Genomic DNA, 12,500 nt, shown 5'->3' on the forward strand with positions numbered 1-12,500 from the left:
CGAATCGCTCTAAGTCCCGAACCGTGACTTGCCGTTGCGACGGAGAGCGAGCCTCGTGCCGAGTGCCGAGTACCGAGCCCGGACGGTCCGTCTTGTCGTCTAGACTGGACCCTCCGAGCGGAGAGTACGTTGTTGATAGTCCACCGAGCGGGGTTGGGTTGGGTAATGACCGGCTCGGCTCGCTGGTCGAGTCGAGTGAATCGCGCTAAGTCCCGAGCCGTGATTTCTGAGCTGACGACGCTGCCGGGCCCGCGAGTCGTGTCCCGGTGACTCTGAGTGACTGACTGACTGACTGACTGACTGACTGACTGACTGACTGGCTAAACTAACCTAACCTAACCTAACCTAACCTAACCTAACCTAACCTAACCTAACCTAACCTAACCTAACATGGACCAAGGAGACTTTGAATAATTTTGACTGCCGCGACCACGACCGAGGTGCGTCTGACTACGAATACTTTGACCAACTATGACAAGGGCCGGGCACCGCACGACGTCTCTCGGCCACTAACTCTGGAAATACTGCTCGGATCGACCTGAAACATGTCCCAATCGACTCCTCGTGCAATTTTACGTGGGGATAAGTGTCTAACTCGATTTTCGTTCCCCCACTGGGAAACCGAAAAAAATCCAAGGGGTACCATCGTCTTTTTTTCGCACCCATTTTTCGTCTTGAAATTATTCGTCCCCTATCGATCGGAAATGAGTGTACTCCCACGTGAAATGACGCGAGGAGTCGATTGAAGGCATTCCCAGCTCGCTCCGAGCAAAACCCACCGAGATACGGACGCCACAAGGGTCGGCGACCAGGGCCGGGCACCGCACGACGTCTCACGGCCCGTAACTCCGGAAATACTGCTCGGATCGACCTGAAACATGTCCCAATCGACTCCTCGTGCAATTTTACGTGGGGATAAGTGTCTAACTCGATTTTCGTTCCCCCACTGGGAAACCGAAAAAAATCCAAGGGGTACCATCGTCTTTTTTTCGCACCGATTTTTCGTCTTGAAATTTTTCGTCCCCTATCGATCGGAAACGAGTGTACTCCCACGTGAAATGACGCGAGGAGTCGATTGAAGGCATTCCCAGCTCGCTCCGAGCAAAACCCACCGAGATACGGACGCCACAAGGGTCGGCGACCAGGGCCGGGCACCGCACGACGTCTCACGGCCCGTAACTCCGGAAATACTGCTCGGATCGACCTGAAACATGTCCCAATCGACTCCTCGTGCAATTTTACGTGGGGATAAGTGTCTAACTCGAAAAGTATGCCTATGGTTACTTACGTGGGCCGCTTCGAAAGTGTGTAGCGCCGTTGCTCGACGACGGATCCTCCCGTAACTTTTACACGACATTCTCGCTCACCCCGAGCACCTCCTTGCGGACACACGTGCCCGTCCGACCGATAGAGCCGCCGCAACTAGGCCCCGACTTCGACGCCTCGTATCTCGTCAACCGTTCCAGCTAGCCCCTATCCCGACCCAAAAACCAGAAAGAAACCGTACCTTCCGCGTCCGACCATCACCATCCCGGACCCGTCGCACCGCTCCTTCCCCCCGAAAAACGCGTTTCAAAGTCGCCGCGACCCGTTTTCGCCTCCGCACCCCTTCCAACCACTTCCGCGACCCCAAATTCCGACTCCCCGTTGAATTTCACGCAGGAAACATATTACATAGTCCGTGTGTGACCGTCCGTACTCGCCGACGTCGACGCCGACGCCGACCAGCCTGCGCAGTACCTATTTCACATGGGGCGCCCTGATTCGAACGCGCAGGTGACACTTGAAGCACCCATGACCACCCCGCTTGCGTGCGAGGACATTCAAAAAAATTAAAAAAAAAAGCGACGAAAATATTTACAAGTCCCGAGACGCGGATCCCGAAACACTTTCAGCAGGCATGACTACCCCGTTTCTGTAAAGGAAAAAGGAATTAAAAAAAAAAAAAAAAATTAAAAAAAAAAAATTGAAAAAAAAAAGTAATTGAAAAAAAAAAATTCGAAAAAAAAAATTTTTCAAAAAAAATTTTTGTAAAAAAAAAATTGGGAAAAAAAAAAAATTGGAAAAAAAAAATTGGAAAAAAAAAATTTTTCGAAAATGATTTTCCGAAAAAAAAAAATTTTCAAAAAAAATTTTTGAAAAAAAAAAATTTCGAAAAAAAATTTTTTTCGAAAATGATTTTTCGAAAAAAAAAAATTTTCAAAAAAAATTTTTGTAAAAAAAAAATTAGTCGAAAAAAAAATTTCCGAAAAATTTTCTAAGTCCCCTACCGAGACTCGAAAATTCCGACCGGGGAAGCCCTGCGTCGGGACGCGATCGCCTCGGTAGAAAAATTTCGTACCGTGCTTCAGAAAAAATCACCGAGAAGCTCCCCGGTGATTTTGAAAAGTTACGGTAGAAAATCGCGTTCCGCGTCGAGCGCGGAGCGTCACCCTTATATAGGGGGGCCAGTCGAGACGAAAAAAAAAATTTTTTTTTTCTAAGTCAAAATTCGAAAAATAAAGAAAAAACGAGACACTCGACCCACGGTGTCGGTGACCTACCCGACCTTACCTACCCTGTCCCGAGCCGTGAATCCCGAGCGCCCCGTCCGACTGGCCAAGGCACCCCTGCCGAGCCTCGGGAATCTCCGACGCGGGAGACACCACGGCGGGACGGGACCGCCTCGGTAGAATAGTTTCGTACCGTGATTCGGAAAAAATGATAGTGGAGCCCCACTCAGAGCCGTGGCAAGCTCACGGGGCAGCAAGCCCTTCGACCGGCCGAGCACGGCGGCCTAGTCTCTTGGTGCTACGCCCGTCGGGAAGACCCGCGGTGACGGACGAACGGAGGGGTCCCGGGTCCCGATCCAAGGCATTCTCTGGGGCCAGCACGCACGTCTAACGGCCGAGCACGGCGGCCTAGTCTCTCGGTGCGAGTTACTGCGAGAAGACCCGCGGTGACGGACGAACGGAGGGGTCCCGAGTCCCGATCCAAGGCATTCTCTGGGGCCAGCACGCCCGTCCGACTGACCGAGGCACACCCCGGCCGAGCCTCGGGAATCTCCGACGCGGGCGATCCCACGGCTGGACGGGACCGCCTCGGTAGAGAAGTTTCGTACCGTGCTTCAGAAAAAATCACCGAGAAGCTCCCCGGTGATTATGAAAAAACACGGTACAAAATCGCGTTCCGCGTCGAGCGCGGGAGCGTCACCCTTATATGGGGGGGTTAGAGTCTCGAGGTGTCGACTCAGAGCCGTGGCAAGCTCTTGGGGCAGCACGCCCGTCTATTGGCCGAGCACAGCGGCCTAGTCTCTTGGTGCTACGCCCGTAGTGATGACCCGCGGTGACGGACGGACGGAGGGGTCCCGAGTCCCGAGCCAAGGGCATTCTCACGGGCCAGCACGCACGTCTAACGGCCGAGCACAGCGGCCTAGTCTCTTGGTGCGATGCCCGTAGTGATCACCCGCCGTGACGGACGAACGGAGGGGTCCCGAGTCTCGAACCAAGGCATTCTCTTGGGCCAGCACGCCCGTCCGACTGACCGAGGCACACCCCAGCCGTGCCTCGGGAATCTCCGACGCGGGCGACCCCACGGCTGGACGGGACCGCCTCGGTAGAGGAGTTTCGTACCGTGCTTCAGAAAAAATCACCGAGAAGCTCCCCGGTGATTATGAAAAAACACGGTACAAAATCGCGTTCCGCGTCGAGCGCGGAGCGTCACCCTTATATGGGGGGGTTAGAGTCTCGAGGTGTCGACTCAGAGCCGTGGCAAGCTCTTGGGGCAGCACGCCCGTCTATTGGCCGAGCACAGCGGCCTAGTCTCTTGGTGCTACGCCCGTAGTGATGACCCGCGGTGACGGACGGACGGAGGGGTCCCGAGTCCCGAGCCAAGGCATTCTCACGGGCCAGCACGCACGTCTAACGGCCGAGCACAGCGGCCTAGTCTCTTGGTGCGATGCCCGTAGTGATCACCCGCCGTGACGGACGAACGGAGGGGTCCCGAGTCTCGAACCAAGGCATTCTCTTGGGCCAGCACGCCCGTCCGACTGACCGAGGCACACCCCAGCCGTGCCTCGGGAATCTCCGACGCGGGCGACCCCACGGCTGGACGGGACCGCCTCGGTAGAGGAGTTTCGTACCGTGCTTCAGAAAAAATCACCGAGAAGCTCCCCGGTGATTATGAAAAATCACGGTACAAAATCGCGTTCCGCGTCGAGCGCGGAGCGTCACCCTTATATGGGGGGCCTTGGAGTCTCGAGATGTCGACTCAGAGCCGTGGCAAGCTCTTGGGGCAGCACGCCCGTCTATCGGCCGAGCACAGCGGCCTAGTCTCTTGGTGCTACGCCCGTAGTGATGACCCGCGGTGACGGACGGACGGAGGGGTCCCGAGTCCCGAGCCAAGGCATTCTCACGGGCCAGCACGCACGTCTAACGGCCGAGCACAGCGGCCTTGTCTCTTGGTGCTACGCCCGTAGTGATGACCCGCGGTGACGGACGGACGGAGGGGTCCCGAGTCCCGAGCCAAGGCATTCTCGCGGGCCAGCACGCACGTCTAACGGCCGAGCACAGCGGCCTAGTCTCTTGGTGCTACGCCCGTAGTGATGACCCGCGGTGACGGACGAACGGAGGGGTCCCGAGTCCCGACCCAAGGCATTCTCACGGGCCAGCACGCACGTCTAACGGCCGAGCACAGCTGCCTAGTCTCTTGGTGCTACGCCCGTAGTGATGACCCGCGGTGACGGACGGACGGAGGGGTCCCGAGTCCCGAGCCAAGGCATTCTCACGGGCCAGCACGCACGTCTAACGGCCGAGCACAGCGGCCTAGTCTCTTGGTGCTACGCCCGTAGTGATGACCCGCGGTGACGGACGAACGGAGAGGTCCCGAGTCCCGAGCCAAGGCATTCTCACGGGCCAGCACGCACGACTATTGGCCGAGCACAGCGGCCTAGTCTCTTGGTGCTACGCCCGTAGTGATGACCCGCGGTGACGGACGAACGGAGGGGTCCCGAGTCCCGAGCCAAGGCATTCTCACGGGCCAGCACGCACGTCTAACGGCCGAGCACAGCGGCCTAGTCTCTTGGTGCTACGCCCGTAGTGATGACCCGCGGTGACGGACGAACGGAGGGGTCCCGAGTCCCGACCCAAGGCATTCTCACGGGCCAGCACGCACGTCTAACGGCCGAGCACAGCGGCCTAGTCTCTTGGTGCTACGCCCGTAGTGATGACCCGCGGTGACGGAGGAACGGAGGGGTCCCGAGTCCCGAGCCAAGGCATTCTCACGGGCCAGCACGCACGTCTAACGGCCGAGCACAGCGGCCTAGTCTCTTGGTGCGATGCCCGTAGTGATGACCCGCGGTGACGGAGGAACGGAGGGGTCCCGAGTCCCGAGCCAAGGCATTCTCACGGGCCAGCACGCACGTCTAACGGCCGAGCACAGCGGCCTAGTCTCTTGGTGCGATGCCCGTAGTGATGACCCGCGGTGACGGACGAACGGAGGGGTCCCGAGTCTCGAACCAAGGCATTCTCGTGGGCCAGCACGCCCGTCCGACTGACCGAGGCACACCCCGGCCGCGCCTTGGGAATCTCCGACGCGGGCGACCCCACGGCTGGACGGGACCGCCTCGGTAGAGAAGTTTCGTACCGTGCTTCAGAAAAAATCACCGAGAAGCTCCCCGGTGATTATGAAAAACCACGGTACAAAATCGCGTTCCGCGTCGAGCGCGGAGCGTCACCCTTATATGGGGGGGTTAGAGTCTCGAGATGTCGACTCAGAGCCGTGGCAAGCTCATGGGGCAGCACGCCCGTCTATCGGCCGAGCACGGCGGCCTAGTCTCCTGGTCCGACGCTCATTCTTGAAGACCCGCGGTGACGGACGAACGGAGGGGTCCTGAGTCCCGTCGCAAAGCATTCCCGTGGACCAGCACGCCCGTCGACCGGCCGAGGACGGCGGCCGAGTCTCACGACAGGGCACGGAACCGCGAGGGGACACGCGATGGGACGAACGGTTATGACCCCAAAATTTTTCTAAGTCTCGAGCCGTGAATCTGCTCACACTCGCGGGCCATCTCGCCCCGTTGACCGGCCGAGGACGGCGGCCGTGTCTCTCGGGGCATGGCACCGCCCGATGACTCGCGGTGACGGATGGACGAACGGTGGGGGCCTGAGTCTCCGATTCTCTGGCGAGCACGTGGGCCAGCGCTCTCGTCGACAGGCCGAGGACTACGGACAGTGTCTCGCGGGATTGGACACCGTGGCGGACCAGCGATCGGACAAACGGTCTCGGTACGAAAATTTCGAGCCGTGATTTTTTTATTTTCCTCGTGAGCGAGCAGCCGGAATTTTGAAAGTCTCGGTAGAAAATCGCGTTCCGCGTCGAGCGCGGAGCGTCACCCTTATATAGGGGGGCGAGACGACAGAGAGAGAACGCAGCGAAAGGGCAGGGGCCCAGACCCGCGGGCACGTCCGACGACCGGCCGAGGACGGCGGTCGAGCCGTCGGTCGTAGCTTCGCGGGCAAACCAAGCCATAATGATCCCTTGGCCGGGAAATCACTACGAGCCATAATGATCCCTTGGCCGGGAAACCACTACAACGCCGCAGATTGACGCGAAGCTCGCCGAGCCAGCGCATCTCCTGTACGAGCGGCAGGGCGTAGACGACGCCTCACATCATGCCCGAGGGCGATCGGTACGGGACTCTTCCGAGAGCCCGACGTTCGCGACGTCGCAACGACGTATGCGGACCGCACTGCGGCCGCTCAAATGGAAGTCCTGGCCACGAGCCGGACGCAAGAAAGCCTGTCGGTTCGTCGTCTCCCGCGGCTCTCAGTCGCGGAAGCGAGCGGACGGCCGACCCAGTCACTCGGAAAAACCCAACCGTGACATCCTCACGGGTCGTCGCGTCGGCATCCAGCCGGGGCGTCGGCCCATCCGAAACGCAGCCTCTTGGTAAGCGGAATCGGTGCGCGGACCCGGTCGACGAGCGTCGCTCGACGACCGAGAACGCCGTTCCCGCGTGGCGTCCCCGGGCGACTCCTCGGCGGCCGTAGGACGGACGGTCCTCGAGGAAGTCGCAGCGGTGGCACGCTGCGGGAGCCGAGACGCAGGGGACCGGGAAGCAAGCGCGGGACTCCGTCCCGCGGCCCGCGGACCCTCGTCAACGCAAGCAATCTGGTTGATCCTGCCAGTAGTCATATGCTCGTCTCAAAGACTAAGCCATGCATGTCTCAGTGCAAGCCGAACTAAGGTGGAACCGCGAAAGGCTCATTAAATCAGTTGTCGTTCACAGGATCGTGCCACACCCTACATGGATAACTGTGGTAATTCTAGAGCTAATACATGCCGACAGAGTCCCGGCAACTCCCCGGGTTCGCCCGGGGCAGGGACGCTTTTATTAGATCAAAACCGACACCGCGGTCCCTCGGGTCCGCGGTCCTCCTAGCACCTCGCGTGCACACTGGACGATTCCGAATAACTCCGGCCGATCGCATCGGCCCCTTGCGGGCCGGGCGACGCATCCTTCAAACGTCTGCCTTATCAACTTGCGACGGTATGTTAGAGGCTTACCGTGGTTGCGACGGGTAACGGGGAATCAGGGTTCGATTCCGGAGAGGGAGCCTGAGAAACGGCTACCACATCCAAGGAAGGCAGCAGGCGCGCAAATTACCCACTCCCGGCACGGGGAGGTAGTGACGGAAAATACCGATGCGGGACTCAACCGAGGCCCCGTGATCGGAATGAGCGCCCCGTAAACAAGGCGACGAGGACCCATTGGAGGGCAAGTCTGGTGCCAGCAGCCGCGGTAATTCCAGCTCCAACAGCGTATACTAATGTTGTTGCGGTTAAAAAGCTCGTAGTCAGAATTGTGTTCCGCGCCGACGGTTCGACGGGCTCAGTCCCGTTGCACACCGACGCGTTAGCGGAACATCCGGCCGGTGGCGGTAGCGGCGCCGTCCGCCGGGCTTGCCTGTCCGCTCGCGGACTCGGGACGCAGTTCCGGCCCCCCGCCGGTCAGAGTCGTTGGCCCACATCCCGCGCCTCGCGCGCGGATCAAGCGCGGCCTACCGGGGTCCTCCGGGACCGGGCCCGGGCTCCCGCTCGGCAGTCCCGGCGCCGTCCCTCGGGTCGGCGCCCGGGAGAGCGGGCCCGATCGGGCTTACCGGCGGCACGGTGAGGTTCGCCTCGCCCGGCTTCGCCGGGAGACCGTCCGCCAACTTCCCGCTGCGGTGCCCTTCATTGAGTGTCGCTGCGGGCCGGCACACTTACCTTGAACAAATTAGAGTGCTCATCGCGAGGCGTTCAAAAAACGTCCGAAAGGGCGTGGCCCGCATACAGGTGCATGGGATAACAGAATACGACCTCGGCTCCGGGTTTTCGTCGGTTCACCAGGCTCGTCGCCGACCCGGCAGCGTCGGAAACCCGCTTCGTGCGGGCACCGGCGTCTGACGGCGCGGCGGGTCTTTGCGGGGTCCGAGGTAATGATCGATAGGGGCGGACGGGGGCATCCGTATTGCGACGTTAGAGGTGAAATTCTTGGACCGTCGCAAGACGAACGGCTGCGAAGGCGCTTGTCAAGCACGTTCTCGTTGATCAAGAACGAAAGTCAGAGGTTCGAAGGCGATCAGATACCGCCCTAGTTCTGACCGTAAACTATGCCAGCTAGCGATCCGCCGACGATCCCTCCGTTATGGCTCGGCGGGCCGCTTCCGGGAAACCAAAGCTAACGGGTTCCGGGGGAAGTATGGTTGCAAAACTGGAACTTAAAGGAATTGACGGAAGGGCACCACCAGGAGTGGAGCCTGCGGCTTAATTTGACTCAACACGGGAAACCTCACCAGGCCCGGACACCGGAAGGATTGACAGATTGAGAGTTCTTTCTCGATTCGGTGGGTGGTGGTGCATGGCCGTTCTTAGTTGGTGGAGTGATTTGTCTGGTTAATTCCGATAACGAACGAGACCCCGTCCTGCTAGTTAGGCGATCCGGGCGCCTCCCGCTCCCGAGCGGCCGTTCGCTCGCGGGCGGTCGTCTTTGGACGGGGGGCTCTAAGCCCGGGACCCGGTATCGTGATCCGTACTCCGTCCGCCCGCCCTCGGGTGGGCGAGACCCCGGCGGGGCGGCTGGCGCCGCGGCTCGCGCCGTGCGTGTCAGTCGTTTACCGTCGGGAGCAGTGAGTCGGAGGGCCCGGTCCTCTCGGGGGCCGGACACGCTCGCTACCGGCGGGACTTTACTCAGCTTCTTAGAGGGACAAACGGCGCAGTCAGCCGTGCGATACGGAGCGATAACAGGTCTGTGATGCCCTTAGATGTCCTGGGCGGCACGCGTGCTACAATGGACGGATCAGCGTGTTCTACCCTACGTCGAGAGACATCGGTAAACCCTTGAATCCCGTCCGTGGAAGGGACCGGGGCTTGCAATTGTTCCCCGCGAACGAGGAATTCCCAGTAGTCGCGAGTCATAACCTCGCGGCGATTAAGTCCCTGCCCTTTGTACACACCGCCCGTCGCTACTACCGATCGAGCGGTTCGGCGAGGACCTCCTACCGGCTCGCCGGCGACCCGCTTCGTGCGGGGCCGCCGGTGCAGCATGCGGTTTTGTGCCGCGGAAAGTCGACCGAGCCCGATCGTTTAGAGGAAGTAAAAGTCGTAACAAGGTTTCCGTAGGTGAACCTGCGGAAGGATCATTGTCGAAGCACGATCACACCGAGCCGTCCCGCGGGACACAGGCCGGCCGCACGCACACGTTGCTGGCCGGGCGGTCGACGGCTCACCCCGATCGTCGTCGTCGTCGTCGTCGTCGTCGGACCCAGGGCGTCGCCCGAGGTGTCCGCGCGAGTGGACGACGCGCTTAACTATATCAGAGGAAACGCCGCCGACCGACGAGTCGGCGAGCTCCGATGCCGCTCGCTCCCGACCCCGACGCAGCCGCCTCGGCGCTGCCGCGGGGATCGGCCCGCCGAAGACCCAAGTGTCGTCGGGTACGTCGAGACCGACGGCGGGCCGGGGAGCGATCGACGGTTCACGGAGAACTTGGCCTCTTGTCGACTCGGCGACGGGCGCCCCGCCTTCGGGCGAGAGGGCGAGAGCCCGTCGCCGCGCGCGCCCGCTGAGACGGTGCGCGCGTTAAGCACAACACACACACACACGATGAAAGATAACCCCGAACGGTGGATCACTCGGCTCGCGGATCGATGAAGACCGCAGCGAAATGCGAGTCACAGTGTAAAATGCATTATTTATTGAACAGATCATCGACGCGTCGAACGCATATGGCGGCCCACCACGTGGGCCACGCCTGTCCGAGGGTCGGGTACACCTCTGCACGCGCGCGGACCGTTTTACGGAACGTCGTCGCGCGGCGGTGTCTCGGTGGCGGTCAAACCCGCCACCTCGCTGGACTGCCTCCCTCGCTCGAGGGGGGCGATACGAGGGCTCACCGGCCGCCCCCTCGGGGCGCGGACGGCGTCCCTTCAGAGAGCCGCCTTCGAGCGGTCGCGTCGTCGGGCCCGCTCACCGTCCGAGCGGGCCCGACCCGGTCTCCAACGGGCAGCACGGCCCCGCACGGGACGGCGAAGTCTCGCCCCCGGCCGAGCCCCCCCCTGACGGACCGCACTCGGTCAATCCAAGAAGCGGCGTCCGTCGTCACCTCGGGGGAGGGACCATCGGCCGGTCGAGCGGACCGCCGTCGTAGAGTCCGTGCGAGGGCTCGAGCGCCGGAGACGACGGGTCGGACGCGCCTAGGCGCGGCGCCCGGGACCCCGCGCAAGCGAGGGTCCGCAGACGGGGCGCCGCGCCGATCACATCTTCCGACCTCGGATCAGGCGAGACTACCCGCTAGATTTAAGCATATCAGCAAGCGGAGGAAAAGAAACTAACAAGGATTCCCTCAGTAGCGGCGAGCGAACAGGGAGAAGCCCAGCACCGAACCCCGTCGGCGGGAGCCGTCGGCCGGGGAATGTGGTGTTCGGGAGGGTCCGATCATCCCGCTCGCGGTTCTCCGAGCGTCGGCCTTCGGGTCGGCGCCCGGGGCCCGTGCACGGTCCAAATGCAGCGAGTGGGCCTAAAAAACCCCGTCCTGGAACGGCTTCCTGTTATCGGATTCCGTAGAGGGTGAAAGACCCGTAGAGACCGGCACGGAGCGGCGGGAGGACCTCTCCTAAGAGTCGGGTCGCTTGGTAGTGCAGCCCTAAGAGGTGGTAAACTCCATCTAAGGCTAAACATCGCCGCGAGACCGATAGAGGACAAGTACCGTTCGGGAAAGTTGAAAAGGACTCTGCAGAGAGAGTTAAAGAGTACGTGAAACCGTTCGGGGGTTCGGCACAGAACAAACGGTCGGGGCTCGGGCGAGACCCTCCGGGCAGGAGGATCCGTCAGGCGTCCGATGGCCGGCGAGTCGTCTGCGCGCTTGCTCGCGTTGAAGTCAGCAAGGGGTTGCTCTGGGCCAATACGAAAGCGTCGACGACGCGACTCGCCGAGCGGCGGACGCCGGTCTTGAACGGAGCCCTCGCGGCTACCTCGATCCCCGCCCGCGGAGGCACCCGCGACTCGCGGTGCGGCGGTCCGCCCGCCGAGGGGCCTCCTCGCGGAGTGTCCCCTCGCGGGAGCCGGTCTTCGCCAGGCACCGCGGTCGAGAATCGGCCGGGCCACCGCTCTCAGGGGCGGTGCGGCTCGGTCGGCGGGAGATCTACCGGGACCCCTACCGACCCGTCTTGAAACACGGACCAAGGAGTCTAGCGTGCGCGCGAGTCATCGGGAGCACGTACTAAACCCCGAGGCGCAATGAAAGTGAGCGCTAAGCGCAAGGGACGAAACGACGGGGCCGGGGGAAACGGGGCTCCAAACTCCGCGCGTACCCCGGCGGTGCCCGTCCTAGGCGGCCCGTCGCAGCAATCCCGGGGCGCCGAGCAGATACCCGCCACCCAGAGCGGCGAGCAGAGGCGCTCTCGAAGCGCGCACGGTAGGACCCGAAAGATGGTGAACTATGCCCGGCCAGGACGAAACCAGGGGAAACCCTGGCGGAGGTCCGCAGCGGTTCTGACGTGCAAATCGATCGTCCGAGCTGGGTATAGGGGCGAAAGACCAATCGAACCATCTAGTAGCTGGTTCCCTCCGAAATTTCCCTCAGGATAGCTGGCGCTCGATCAGCGCGGACCGTACGACGAGTTCCGCGCCGGCTCGCAATCCCATCCCCGGTAGAGCGAATGATTAGAGGCTTCTCGGGGCCGCAACGGTCTCGACCTATTCTCAAACTCCGAACGGGTGAGACCGGGGGCTTTCCCGGCGGACGAAGCCCGGCGAGCGTCCCCTCGGGGGCGGTCGCGCGACACCGACGGATGAGAGCTGAGCCCAGTGGGTCCGTTCTGGTAAGCAGGACTGACGATGCGGGGTGAACCGAACGCCGGGTTAAGGCGCCTAAATCGCTACCGAAATTACAGACACCCGTTCAATGGTCGGACGCCGGCGTGCGACAGCAGGACGGTGGCCATGGAAGTTGGCATCCGCTAAGGAGTGTGTAACGACTCACC

General features: G+C 61.4%; 1 non-coding gene and 1 pseudogene across 1 annotated transcript; both read left to right on the plus strand.

The window, feature by feature from the left end:
- The first annotated feature begins 10,131 nt into the window (after positions 1–10,131).
- LOC136210453 (5.8S ribosomal RNA) lies at positions 10,132–10,284 on the plus strand. The gene has a single exon (XR_010678059.1). It is a non-coding gene; the product is annotated as a 5.8S ribosomal RNA (ribosomal RNA).
- A 498-nt stretch (positions 10,285–10,782) lies between these two features.
- The window catches only part of LOC136210449 (28S ribosomal RNA), a 4,449-nt pseudogene continuing 2,731 nt past the window's right edge, over positions 10,783–12,500 (plus strand).

This window comes from Euphorbia lathyris, unplaced genomic scaffold (genome assembly GCF_963576675.1).
Source record: "Euphorbia lathyris unplaced genomic scaffold, ddEupLath1.1 SCAFFOLD_19, whole genome shotgun sequence".
Taxonomy (NCBI): Eukaryota; Viridiplantae; Streptophyta; class Magnoliopsida; order Malpighiales; family Euphorbiaceae; genus Euphorbia; species Euphorbia lathyris.